Raw genomic sequence first — 12,408 nt, 5'->3', positions numbered from 1 at the left:
CGACAAGGAGAAATGCTATTGTTAAGCTGTTCTGGATTTCTTTATCGGTCACATATAAAGCATGTTTTACAAACTACACTGTAATTTGTCACATCGCCAAACATAAATGCGCTCATTTGGTGAAAACAAACCCAGTCCTATTCTTGCTTAAGGCATTTTCCATCAGTACCCCCAAAGTCCTCCTCCTTCTGCCCTCGCTATCAACCTCCTCTTTACGTTACAGTCGCTTGATAGTTGGCACCTGTCAAATCTGGCATTCAGGCTCCAAGGTCACAATGATTGGCATTTGAATATGGTACTAACGGTAGGAATAAAAGTTGTATTTGTACCATGCGTGGCTTTAGATACACATTCTTTGCATCTAGGGTTGGGCTCGGACATTACAAGTTTTGTTTGTCTTTTTGAAGTGCGAAAAAGCTTTGAGTCACAGATGTGTGAATCCTCCCTAAGAGCTACAATGCACCTGGGCACCAACTCCACCCTCAGATTGTTTTTTTCCGCCATTGCGTTCCGACGTGCTCTGTAACGGCTCACGGCCTCGAGGTCGAGGAGCTCCCTGGGCTTTTCTCAGACATAGTCCTTCGCAATCTTTGACATCTAAGAAAGGAGAAGAGTCCTCCTGGTTCCATGATGAATGGAGAATAATCATAACCAACCAGAGGCGACTCTCTGCGGTGCTGTGGTACAGAGACGAGATTTGGAATTGAGGCCTCCATCGAGTCCTTCTCCCCTAAGACATAGCAACGTGGAGAATGTGGGCAAATACAGAGTGACTGTGCCCACAGTGCAACACCAAGGGGCATATCAACAACAACCGGCGATAATTATCGCTAAGCGCACTTAGCGCTAGGATAATTATCGCCGGCTAGCGTTGATTTTTATCGCTGAGATAGCGTGCTATTAGCAACGCTTATCTCAATACCGATAAAAATCCCCACGCTAACAGGCTAACGTGAGATTATCGCTGGAAACCCAGCGATAATTTCACGTTACCTTGTTGATAGGGACAGGCAAACTTAGCCATGATATCCTCCTTCCATAGGATATCATGGCTAAGTCAGAAAAATACCAGACGTAAAAAAGCAGCGTTAACCGCGGTTAGCGCTGCTTTTTTTGTCTCTAACAGGGTTAGCGACATTCTTGATAATAGGAGAAATGTCGCTTAGCGACATTTCTCCTATTATTTTACTCTGGAACGCCCCCTTTGCATCTCATTAGAGATGCACGGGGAAGCGTAAAGTAAAAGGGTGCTAACATGCAAATTTGCATGTTAGCACCCGGTTGTTGATAGGGCGCTAGTTTTATCTCTGCTTTTTTGGCTTTTAAAGCCCTTGTTGATTTGCCCCCAAGTATCTTTGGACGGACCACCACGGCATCTGTAATCTTTGCCTCTTCCTTGAGTATATCGAGTCCATCGTGTCTAGAAAAGTAGCAGTAAAGGTTTGTGGAATTAAGGAACCCGTGTGAATGCAACTGGGGTCACAGGGTAGAACCAGTGAGTGGATGAGGCAGCTTTAGGGTCAGGAGAAAAGAGGGATACTTCCACCTGCCCCAGAGTTTAATAGGACATGACACAACCGCCCTGTTGACATCAGTGCACGGACTGCGTTGTCTGAAATAAACATTTTGGTCTGGTTTGTCTTGCATTTCTATTTGGATAAAACTGATTCCCTCACGACCTTGAGCCTGAGACTCATTCAAGCAGCAGCCCTAACCCTGACACTTCTGAAGCCAAAGAGGCGAGCTGTTTGGAGCGGACGTGGACACACATACGCTGTACACTGTCTGATGATGACCCTGTAGCCATACACAGGACCACATGTCAGCTCTTACCAATGAAGGCCTCGTTCATGTATCCGTACACCGTTGTGACAATGCAGCTCCCTCCTCACCTCACACAAACACACATATTTCTGTGCGTACTCTATCATCGTTGCCACAGCGCGTAGAAAGGGCAGTGTGCTGCAGTGATGGGACATCCACCTGGTAAAAAGAGCCCTGGGGTGGTAGAGAGAAAGGCTGCGAGATCAGCCTCCTCATGATGGTGCATTGTCATTTCAAATGCACTGCTCAGCAGACATGGCCACCAAAACCAGGAGCAGCTAGAGAAACTCATGCCACACCTCTTAAAGAAACACAGGAAAAGGGCACATCATATTACCCAAGAAGGCAAACCATCGCCAACGTGTGTTTGAGGTCTGCTTTAGATGCATTGGGCACAGCAAGCAGACAAGCCTACCTGTGACCCACCCTGAGGAGACACGTCTGGCTGAGGGTGTCAGGGTTCAAGCCAGAAGTACAGGCGTTAGCGGACAATGGTGAAAGCCTCTCTGGAACTCTGTGGATGATTCATTACAAAGAATGAAAAAAGGTGAACATGGCAAAGGCAGTGGGCACTATGCAGCTGAAAGGACCATTCGGGGGGGAGGGGCTTGAGAGGGAGAGTGCTGCCCAAGACAAAAGATCCAGGGAAGAGGAAGAATCTCAACCAGTTACCCCACATATCACCTTCATGCTGCAGCCTAGCTCACGATGTGCACTGGTGCTATGGCAAAATCTAGAATCAACAAGGCAACAGCCTTTTCAAAGGATGGCCAGTGGAAGAGGTAACCCTCCCAGCACCACCCACCCCCTGTGAGGGGCTGGACTTTCAAATGAGTGACAACCCAAACCATGCCCCTCTACACACAAGAGAGCTCTGACAAACAGACATTAAACCTGATACAACACGGACACTGCTCAGAACTAATACAAAAGCCACAAAACATTCGGCCACAGATGAAAATGTGCAGCAAGGAAGAGCTGCTTTATTTACAGCATGCAGGCAAGAGAGAGGGTGTCAAGGTAAAAAACACCAAGGAGTGTACGCAACCCTGTTTCCTGGTGCCCAAACAAGACAAGACACTCTGGCCAATCCTAGACCTAAGGAACTTGAACATATTCATAAAGGCTTAAATATTCAAAATGACCACACTTCTGGAGGTTGTCTCATGGTTGCAAAAAGGGGACTGTATGGTCACCATAAACCGCAAAGTCGCGTACTTGCATGCATCCATGAATGCAGGACACCGGAGGTCCTTGCGGCTCATTGTAGACAAGGCACTTTATTAATTCGAAGTTCTCCCCTTTGGGATGAAATCTGCACCAAGGGTTTTAACAAAGTTTCTAGCGGTAGCAGCAGCACACTCGAGGAGACAGGGTGTTCAGGTGTACTCTTACCAGATGATTGGCTAATAAAAGCAGGATCCTTTAGACAGTGCCAAGAAATCATACCCGCTCCACAGGCTGGGGTCCGCCTTCAACATAGAAACACCATCCCCATCTCCATAAAGAGAAAATACTTTTCTGCTGATGAGACAAAGTTCAAGGGAAGCCAAAGTTTACCCAGTTACAAAAGTGATCTTGTACTAACAGAGCAAACTCACCATTTTCGCAAAACGAAACAACTATTCGTTGCATTTGCTCCACTTCACTAAGGAAATCCCATCTCTAAATCAGGCATCTCAAGACGGATTGTTAAACGCATTCAAACATGCTACGCAAAAGCAAAGAGAACTTTATCCATGCTCCCTGCGGCGCATTCTACATGCAAAATAGGTGATAGTATGGCCCTCTTTGGAAACCTTCCCATAGCTGACACATGTGAGGCAGCTACATGGTCTACGGCACACACGTTTACCAAACACTATTGTGTAGATGTGTTAGCACGCCAACAAGCTACTGTGGGCCAAGCAGTACTTAAAACACTGTTTCAAACATCTACAGGTTCGCCACCGCTTTGGGATTATACTGCTCTGTAGTCTATGCAAAGCATTTGTATCTACAGCACACATGCCTCGAACGGATTATGTTACTTACCCAATAAGCATCTGTTCTTGGCATGTAGAGCATAGATTCACATGCGCCCACCCGCCTCCACAAACAACTATTGTTGCAGTTCTTAATTATACATTCATACGCGTGGACATCTATATTCTACACTTACTTACTCCATTCTCTCCCTCTTGCGGGAAAACAATGGAGTCGATGACCATGCGCACTATCACCGAACGGAGGGGTCCCCTTACCTCGTGACTAGGAAAGACCTCTTCGAAGAAAAATAAATTGCAAACATTCAGACCCACACAATATGGTAGGAGTATGTAATCCTTCTTTACTGCAATTCCCCTTACACACGTCACTGCTGCATACTTTCTATTTTTGTATTTATTTACAGTTTTATATAGCAAGGATGACATTCAGTCGACATCGGACTGCTTTATGTTTGACAGAAAAACAATAAAGAAATTTCAAGTCACGTGGACAAGTCCTAGGAGATTGCCAACACAGTACAATGTCCCACAGCACATCGCCTTTCGAGCCCTTTGGTGAAAGCACAGATTGAGGCGAGCAGGAGACAGCAAACGCCCACACCACAGGGGGCACCTGATCCAATGTTTGGGGTACCTCGGTCACACTGCAGACATGCATTAATCTATCAGGAAAACATATAATGAATCAAATAACATTGTGCGGGTATATTATCACAAATCTTTTTATTTTCATGATATTTATCGTTTTTTAAGTATCAAAACATTTCCATTTCATTAAAATCATCAACGCATCAAACAGATTATGACGTATGAAACATGATCGTATTGTTAAAAAGGTCATACAGTATAGTAGGATTGTATGTGTGGTACAACAGTTTGTCACACGTGTTTGAAACAGGGTCCAGATGGTTCATGGACAGAAAGGAGGGTTGGCGGTACATGGAAGCTAGACGCGTTTCGGCAGCTTGCCTTCATCAGGGAACCGTCTCAACTTTCTCTGCATTCAACATATAATGGAATAATCTCAAATTTGCAGGCACCTATGTTAATTATTTGTCCTGAAAGAACTTATTTATGAAGTTTAGGAACGTTTAAACATAAATCATTCTAGATAATAATGTTAAGTGTGTTTTGGGGGAGCAATTTAGACTAGAAACATTTAGAATCAGTGCATTTAAAACCATATTCTAAAAATAGAATATGTCAAATAAAAGAATGTGCAATAACATTGTTGTTTCTCTTCGCATTTCACATCAATGCGCTGGGAAACTTATTGAAAACATGTTCACGCAGAGAGCAGGCAAAAAAGGGGCTTTAATCTCTGGCATTATGTGACATGCAACAGCTGTTTAAGTGAACGAAGAGTGAAAAAGAGAGAATTAAAAGACGCCATAATCACCTGTTTCTGTATACATTCAGTACTTTATAGGCAATTCTGCTTTCTGAAATTCCTGGGCGTTCATTTGGAAAGTGCACTGGGGCCTGAAAGATGATAATATATGTGCCCCAGTGAATTATGTTGTCCAGTATATGAATGGTATTGTTCTGCTGAATGATAATTGCACAATAATAAATGACAGGTCTGTACCTTTTAGGAAGGACGCAAATAGAGAGGGAAGATTTTGCTGATCCGCGCGTCTTAATTGGACTTTCAAGATTAAATATATATTCCTTGGCTTGTGTGTATCACAAGGGTACCTATTGATATGTGCAGAAACAAAGAAAGTTTTAATCCCTCATTTCATAGAAGGGAGGGGGCAAGTAGAGTCACTGGAACCAGCCCCAGCCCCAGGAACCAGCCCCAAAGAACCAGCCCCAAGGAACCAGCCCCAGGAACCAGCCCCAGGAACCAGCCCCAATGAATCAGCCCCAAGGAACCAGCCCCAGGAACCAGCCCCAAGGAACCAGCCCCAAGGAACCAGCCCCAAGGAACCAGCCCCAAGGAACCAGCCCCAAGGAACCAGCCCCAGGAACCAGCCCCAAGGAACCAGCCCCAAGCAACCGCCCCAAGCAACCAGCCCCAAGGAACCAGCCCCAAGGAACCAGCACCAAGGAACCAGCCCCAGACGCAGGAACCAGCCCCAGACCCAAGGAACCAGCTCCAGGAACCAGCCCCAAGGAACCAGCCCCAGGAACCAGCCCCAGGAACCAGCCCCAAGGAACCAGCTCCAAGGAACCAGCCCCAGCCCCAGGAACCAGCCCTAGGAACCAGCCCCAAGGAACCAGCCCCAGGAACCAGCCCCAGGAACCAGCCCCAAGGAACCAGCCCCAAGGAACCAGCCCCAATGAATCAGCCCCAAGGAACCAGCCCCAGGAACCAGCCCCAAGGAACCATCCCCAAGGAACCAGCCCCAAGGAACCAGCCCCAAGGAACCAGCCCCAAGGAACCAGCCCCAAGGAACCAGCCCCAGGAACCAGCCCCAAGGAACCAGCCCCAAGCAACCGCCCCAAGCAACCAGCCCCAAGGAACCAGCACCAAGGAACCAGCACCAAGGAACCAGCCCCAGACCCAGGAACCAGCCCCAGGAACCAGCCCCAGGAACCATCCCCAAGGAAGGAAGTCCCTCTTTATAATTCTGCGAGACATTCAAAAGATCTTAAGCTTTAATTGCGGCTCAAACACATGTTCCAGGTCCACAGGACAGACGCCTAATTTATAAGCTACTTATATCTGTAGATGCAGAATGTTATAACACTACACAGCCAGTAAAAATAGGATTTCTATATAAAGTTTCATAAAATTAGCCAATGGTTAAGAGTATAGGTAGCGACTAATACAAGTGCCCCATATCGTCTTTATGTACATCCCACTGTCCCAGCCATGTATAAAAACCAGATTGAGGGCAAAACAGTAACTAGGTGCATGTCTCACATAATGCTGAAGTGATCAGCAGCATGTAGATAATACGAGATTCAACAAAACAAAAGGGGAGTTACCCCAATGTGCACCACACAAAGGGACGGGGTACGTAATGGAAAAATTCACACAGTGTCCCTATTAGGTAACTTGTCAAAGTAACCTGAGGATGTTCATAAAAAACTGTTATTCTCCAAAATATCAGGATCTAACAAGAACACTGTCTATTATATTTGCACTTAGAAAGGCTCTTAACGAGGCGTATCATTTAAAACATAGTCATTTATTCCAAAACATAAAAAAAAATTACAATCATATATCTATGCCTCCCCTAGTGGGTTACACTCTATAATCAGGGAATAATACAATTCATAAAAACACAAAAATTCAAAGTCGACGCAGCGTTTCGGTGTTATTGGTAATATTTCCACCTTCTTCAGGACTAAAAACTCCCTGCTTTCGCGGAACATCAACCAGCCTGTGATGTTCCGCGAAAGCAGGGCGGCCGATTTTATCCGATAAGGCCATTACGAATTGTAAGAAGAAAGAAAACGTCTCCCAATTCAATACAGTGGCGTCCCCTTAGAGATTGAAACAAAGGACAAGGACCTCAATCTACTAACATTGTGAGAGGTAAACTCCCGATGATTTTAAGTGGTTTCTATTTTCCTGTGGAAAAGAACATAAACACGGTGGTTGCGGAACTAATACAGAAATCTGATGATCATTAAGGCAATATAACTAGCAGGCAGAGAAATTGGACTCAGGAAGGCCATCCTCCTATCAAAACTTTATCAATTGAAAAGATGAGATTTGAAAAAAACAGTTTTTAGTCCTGAAGAAGGTGGAAATATTACCAATAACACCGAAACACTGCGTCGACTTTTAATTTTTGTGTTTTTATGAATTGTATTATTCCCTGATTATAGAGTGTAACCCACTAGGGGAAGCATAGATATATGATTGTAAATTTTTTTAATGTTTTGGAATAAATGACTATGTTTTAAATGATACGCCTCGTTAAGAGCCTTTCTAAGTGCAAATATAATAGACAGTGTTCTTGTTAGATCCTGATATTTTGGATAATACGAGATTTACATCAGTGACGCAATGTTGTAATGATTACATACCATGGAAGCAATGTATGTCCCAATATCAGAGGCCATCACGGCACTGAATAGCCAACTCAAAGAGTTCTTATCTAGAATAGTACTCCATTTTGACGTCAATAAATGGCGCCGTATTGCCAAAAAAGAATTCTTATCTTTAAATAGGTGAATGTACACGCAATTTAAATGTAGCTTACGGCCCACATAAAATGCCCCATGGTTTTGGTATGTCTCTTGCTGGGTTCAGTGGTATTTAATCCACCGCTCGAGTCGATGGTTGGCAAAATGCTGAAAACGATCAATAAAATGCAAAAATATAAACAGGACTTAACTTGTGCGTAGCCCAGTGCTATCATAGGGGCCGGGGTAGATCTTCCCTTAAAATAGCCGGCATGTCCTTCATAGTGGCAGGGCCCCTCGGTGAGAGTACACAAACAGTTGGCGCGCTCTATTTAAAGTGGCCTATTTCCGGGACTATTGGTGACGCGTGAATCACGTGTCTAGACTGTAGGAGAGTAGGATCTGCTTCACATGGGTAACCCCACTTTTTGCTGATGTTTCACTGTTTTTCGACTTTAGTCTGACTTGGATCCTGCTATCCAGGACCCCAGCCTAGCTGCTTTCTCTCTAAATTGATTGCATGTACTTTAGGTACACTCCAGATTGGATTCTGGGGTACCCTTATCAGTCCCTAGTATATGGTACACCATGTACCCAGGGCACAGGTACCCCAGAGACCTCTCAGGGGCTGCAGCATGTATTATTCCCCCCCTGGGAAGCTTTCCAAAATGATACCACAGGACTGCTACTGCAGCCTGGGTAAGGTGGTGTATGCACCCCTTTACTGAGATATAGGTTCACTATATCTCCCCATATCACTGCACATATAAACCTATCAGTCACCCCTACAGCAGGCCTTACTAATCCCGAAGGCAGGGTGCTTGGTTATATGTGAGAGGGTGCCCATGCATGAGCTGAACCCCTCTGCAGCCTTCTGAACCTCTATTCCGGGGTTGTTTGTAATACAGCCAACCATATACTCTTAAGTGCATTGTAACCTCGCGGTAAATGATAACTTTAAAATGGCTGCATGGAAACATGTTGTGTTTGGTGTCAAACACCTTGGAATGATACCTCCACACCAGTAACTGGTGTGAAGGTATGATTCCACCCTTCTAGAGGGAGAAATATGACAACACCCGTACACCCGGTACCAGCTTTCCTGACCCTGGCATCACAAAATGTATGCTGCCAGCCACAGACACGAGTCTGCCCTCCTGCTGCTGGACAAAATTCTGTCAGGGGAGGCTGGACAATAGGTTTCCTGTCACAGGGAGGTGTGACCACCTCCCAGATAGGCTTTAGTGTATTGGGGCTGGGTGGGTGCACTCTTAGAGTTCCAGAAAGTCTGCACTGGGGCAAATTTGGTGTCCCCATGCATAGTCCAGCTCAAACCGTTTGCAGGAGCCATTTGCTCCTGCTCTGGCATGAAACTGGACAAAGGACATGGGTGTAGCCACCCCTCTGTCCTGACACTCCCATAGGTGGGTCCCCAGAGTTTGTCCCACCCCTTCCTTGGGCATAAAGTAGGAACCCCTGACTACAGGACTTTAGATTTACCCAGACTAAACTCTGCTACAGAAACCAAGTACTTAGATGGTCTACACTACGCTGAATGACCGAAGAATCTCCCTTGGAGCAAAGGAGTTACTCCCCTGCAAGGCACGCACCTTAAACGCATCTTACCGGTTTGCATCTCCCGAGCTCCTGAGGACTCTGAAGATTTCTGCAACACAGGAGGTGGCTTCCCAAGTGTCCCCGAGGTCGACTAGTGCTCTCAGCAACCCTGAGACCCGCAGCCATCGTGGGGACCGTGCAACTGGAACCCCTGTGCACCTTGTCCATTTGCAGCAGCATATGCTTTTCGGCGATCCCTGAGGCTGTGCTTTGGGCTACTTGTAGTCCTGGGCCCGAGCAGTATTTCCACTGAAGATTTCTGGCCTACACTCCACGAGTGTTCCGTGGGCTGGTATTGTGTGATTCAGCTCGTGGTCCCTTTATGATCCTTGGTCTGTTGGCCTGTAGGTCCCTGTGAAGTAACTTTGACTTTCCGTGGGCTTCCCTGGTTTCTCCAGACGTGCCCTGACTCTCCATAGCTTGGAGAGTCCCCAGGACCTTGCTGGTCCTCACCGAAGCATCTTTCCTCTGACTGCGTGGGTGGCAGTTGGTAAGGCGTGTTGGTGTTCAATCCGGACACTGACCCCCCAGCACTCGACATCCTTCATGGGACAGCTCAGCTCTGGACTTTGGTCATCGTCGACGTCTCCTGGTCCCCGTGGCTGCAGAGTCAAGCTTCACCTCTTCGCACCTGAAACACCCGACATCGGTGGGCATTCGTCTATCGTGCCCCTGGTCACTGTGAAGTGACCCAGACTCTGTTCCCTCTGCTTTCAGGTTCTTCTCAGCTCCGATCCAGGCTTGGATCACACAGGACACTTTTCATCTTCCCGGCAGCAGCACTTCTTCGCATCACGCTGTTGAAATCAACCAGCGTTTCCGACACCACTTGACCCCTTTGCACCCGGCTTCTCTGGGATAGGTAACACCGGTACCTCGGTGCTCTCAAGGGTGCTGGCCTTAGAACCTTCTGTGTTTGAAAGGGTTTGCTTGAAGTCCTCTCAAAGTGTCCTTAATCTTTAAAATTCCAACCGCGACTTTCCCATAGAGTTGTACGGAGTTCGCGTCTGTGTTCTCACACTGCACCCATCCTTTGTGGGTCCCCTGTGTCACTACCTTGGGTGGTTCCTTGGGGTCCACCGATTCTACGTGCTCTAGGCACTGTGTCTAGTCAAGTCGTGGTTGTTATACCACTTTCTTAGTATATGGTTCGGTCTCCCCCTGGAGCCCTCTGTGTATTGTGCTATTTACTGTCGTTCTAGTGCTTTAATATTGTGTGCCTCATTCTCTAATCTCATAAAGAGGTTAGTAGAAAGTGTTTAGTAATAAATACATATATTTTATATATTCCTTGTGTGGTTCTCCATTCATTTGGGCATTCAGGAGGTTATAATCTTGTAAATCAAGCTGCTTTACATTCCTTCGAGACTTAGCCTGAAGGCTGCTCTCCATAGCTACCATTAGGATAGCTTTCAATAAAGGGTGTCTTTAAACCTATAACCAATAAGGGGTTGTTTGGACTGGAAAAGGTGCCCACTATAACTAGTGGACAGCATATACCAGGCCAACTTCTCACATAGATGTGGTAGCACGTTGTATGTGTATGAACATAAAGGAAGGGTGGTGGATATCTATGCGTGGTCGGCCATTTTATAAAGAAAGGAGTGTACACAAAGGTTAAAAAAACAATTATGTGGCTGGATAATGTGCCGCCATCTTAACCTCCCCGTGCACATCGTGTGTTTTATAGACTCACCTTCTGTTTTATATTTATATATGTACTGTATTGGGCTGGATGGAAACCGCCAGAGTGTCTGTAATAGATCTCTTAAATGTATATGTATATAGTAGCAAAAAATGAATGGAATGGAGAACAATTAGTCCTAAATACCAGATGGTATATATAAAATACACAATTCCGGAATTTTGTGTGCATCTGTGCCTATAATCGTACCTTCTCGGGAATGGCTTCCAGGATTTGGAACGCCTTACCCACAGAAACGAGACTTAATCCGTCCGCTGCTTTTTTTAAAAAAGAAGTGAAATCGATTCTCATGTCTAAATTCACTTGAACTTTTTTCTTGTACACTCTTGTAGATATGTGCTAATCTCTAATAGTTACCAGTACTGTACTCACATCATTCTGTGTATTTATATGTATATGTCATCCACCTATATTTGCCCTGTAAAGCGCTCTGATACCCGCAAGGGTCTTGTTCGCACTATACAAAACCTTCAAAATAAAATAAAAAGAAATAAATAAAATAGCCAGCGCAGATTAGTTGAAACAGTAAAATTAATGGTTATAGACAAAACCTGTTCAGTACAAGGCAAGGGCAGAATGGAGGTGACCATGACGTTTAATTCCATTTCTAACTCTATTGCCTGAGCAAGATACCATATATATCTGCCAACCTTTGCACCTGACGTATGTCTTAGAGATATTGGTGTCCATGATGGATCAGTGAAGAAGAAAATAATAATATGAGGTTAATTAAGTACTTTGGTGGTAATTAAGTGCATTATCTCAAACGTATAGTGCTACATACTGTATATAGATGGAGGTATATCCCTTCTGTGGCCTACACATATCTGTGTTTAGCTGCTTTGATACATATGATGTCAAGCACAGTGAAGGTATGAATAGACCCCTTACAATTAAAAAGAGGGGGGTGAAAATGCTTAGCTTCATATATTCAATAGGGAGATAGCGGGCCTATTGACTGATGACATTGAATGGCCTATCCCCGGGGCATCTCTTGGTTGAGTCCTTTTTTTAACGTATCCAGTGTGAAGATCCAGTGTACTTCACGCCGTTTCCTTATCGCCTCTGCAACTTGACCTTGTCTTTGTTGGATTTTCTTTCAAATGAACCATTTACTTGATCTGCTGTGTGGTCAGTGTCATGTCCCACCATGGGTGCCGTTGTTTTGTGGTTACGAAATGCTGATTT

At 45.3% G+C, this 12,408-nt stretch overlaps 1 protein-coding gene across 2 annotated transcripts in view; it reads left to right on the top strand.

The window, feature by feature from the left end:
- Positions 1–12,408, top strand: part of SH2D3C (SH2 domain containing 3C) — a 363,972-nt gene that overhangs the window by 322,183 nt on the left and 29,381 nt on the right. The window lies entirely within an intron of this gene.

This window comes from Triturus cristatus, chromosome 1_2 (genome assembly GCF_964204655.1).
Source record: "Triturus cristatus chromosome 1_2, aTriCri1.1, whole genome shotgun sequence".
Classification (NCBI taxonomy): Eukaryota; Metazoa; Chordata; class Amphibia; order Caudata; family Salamandridae; genus Triturus; species Triturus cristatus.
This window is presented reverse-complemented; position numbering and strand designations above follow the sequence as displayed.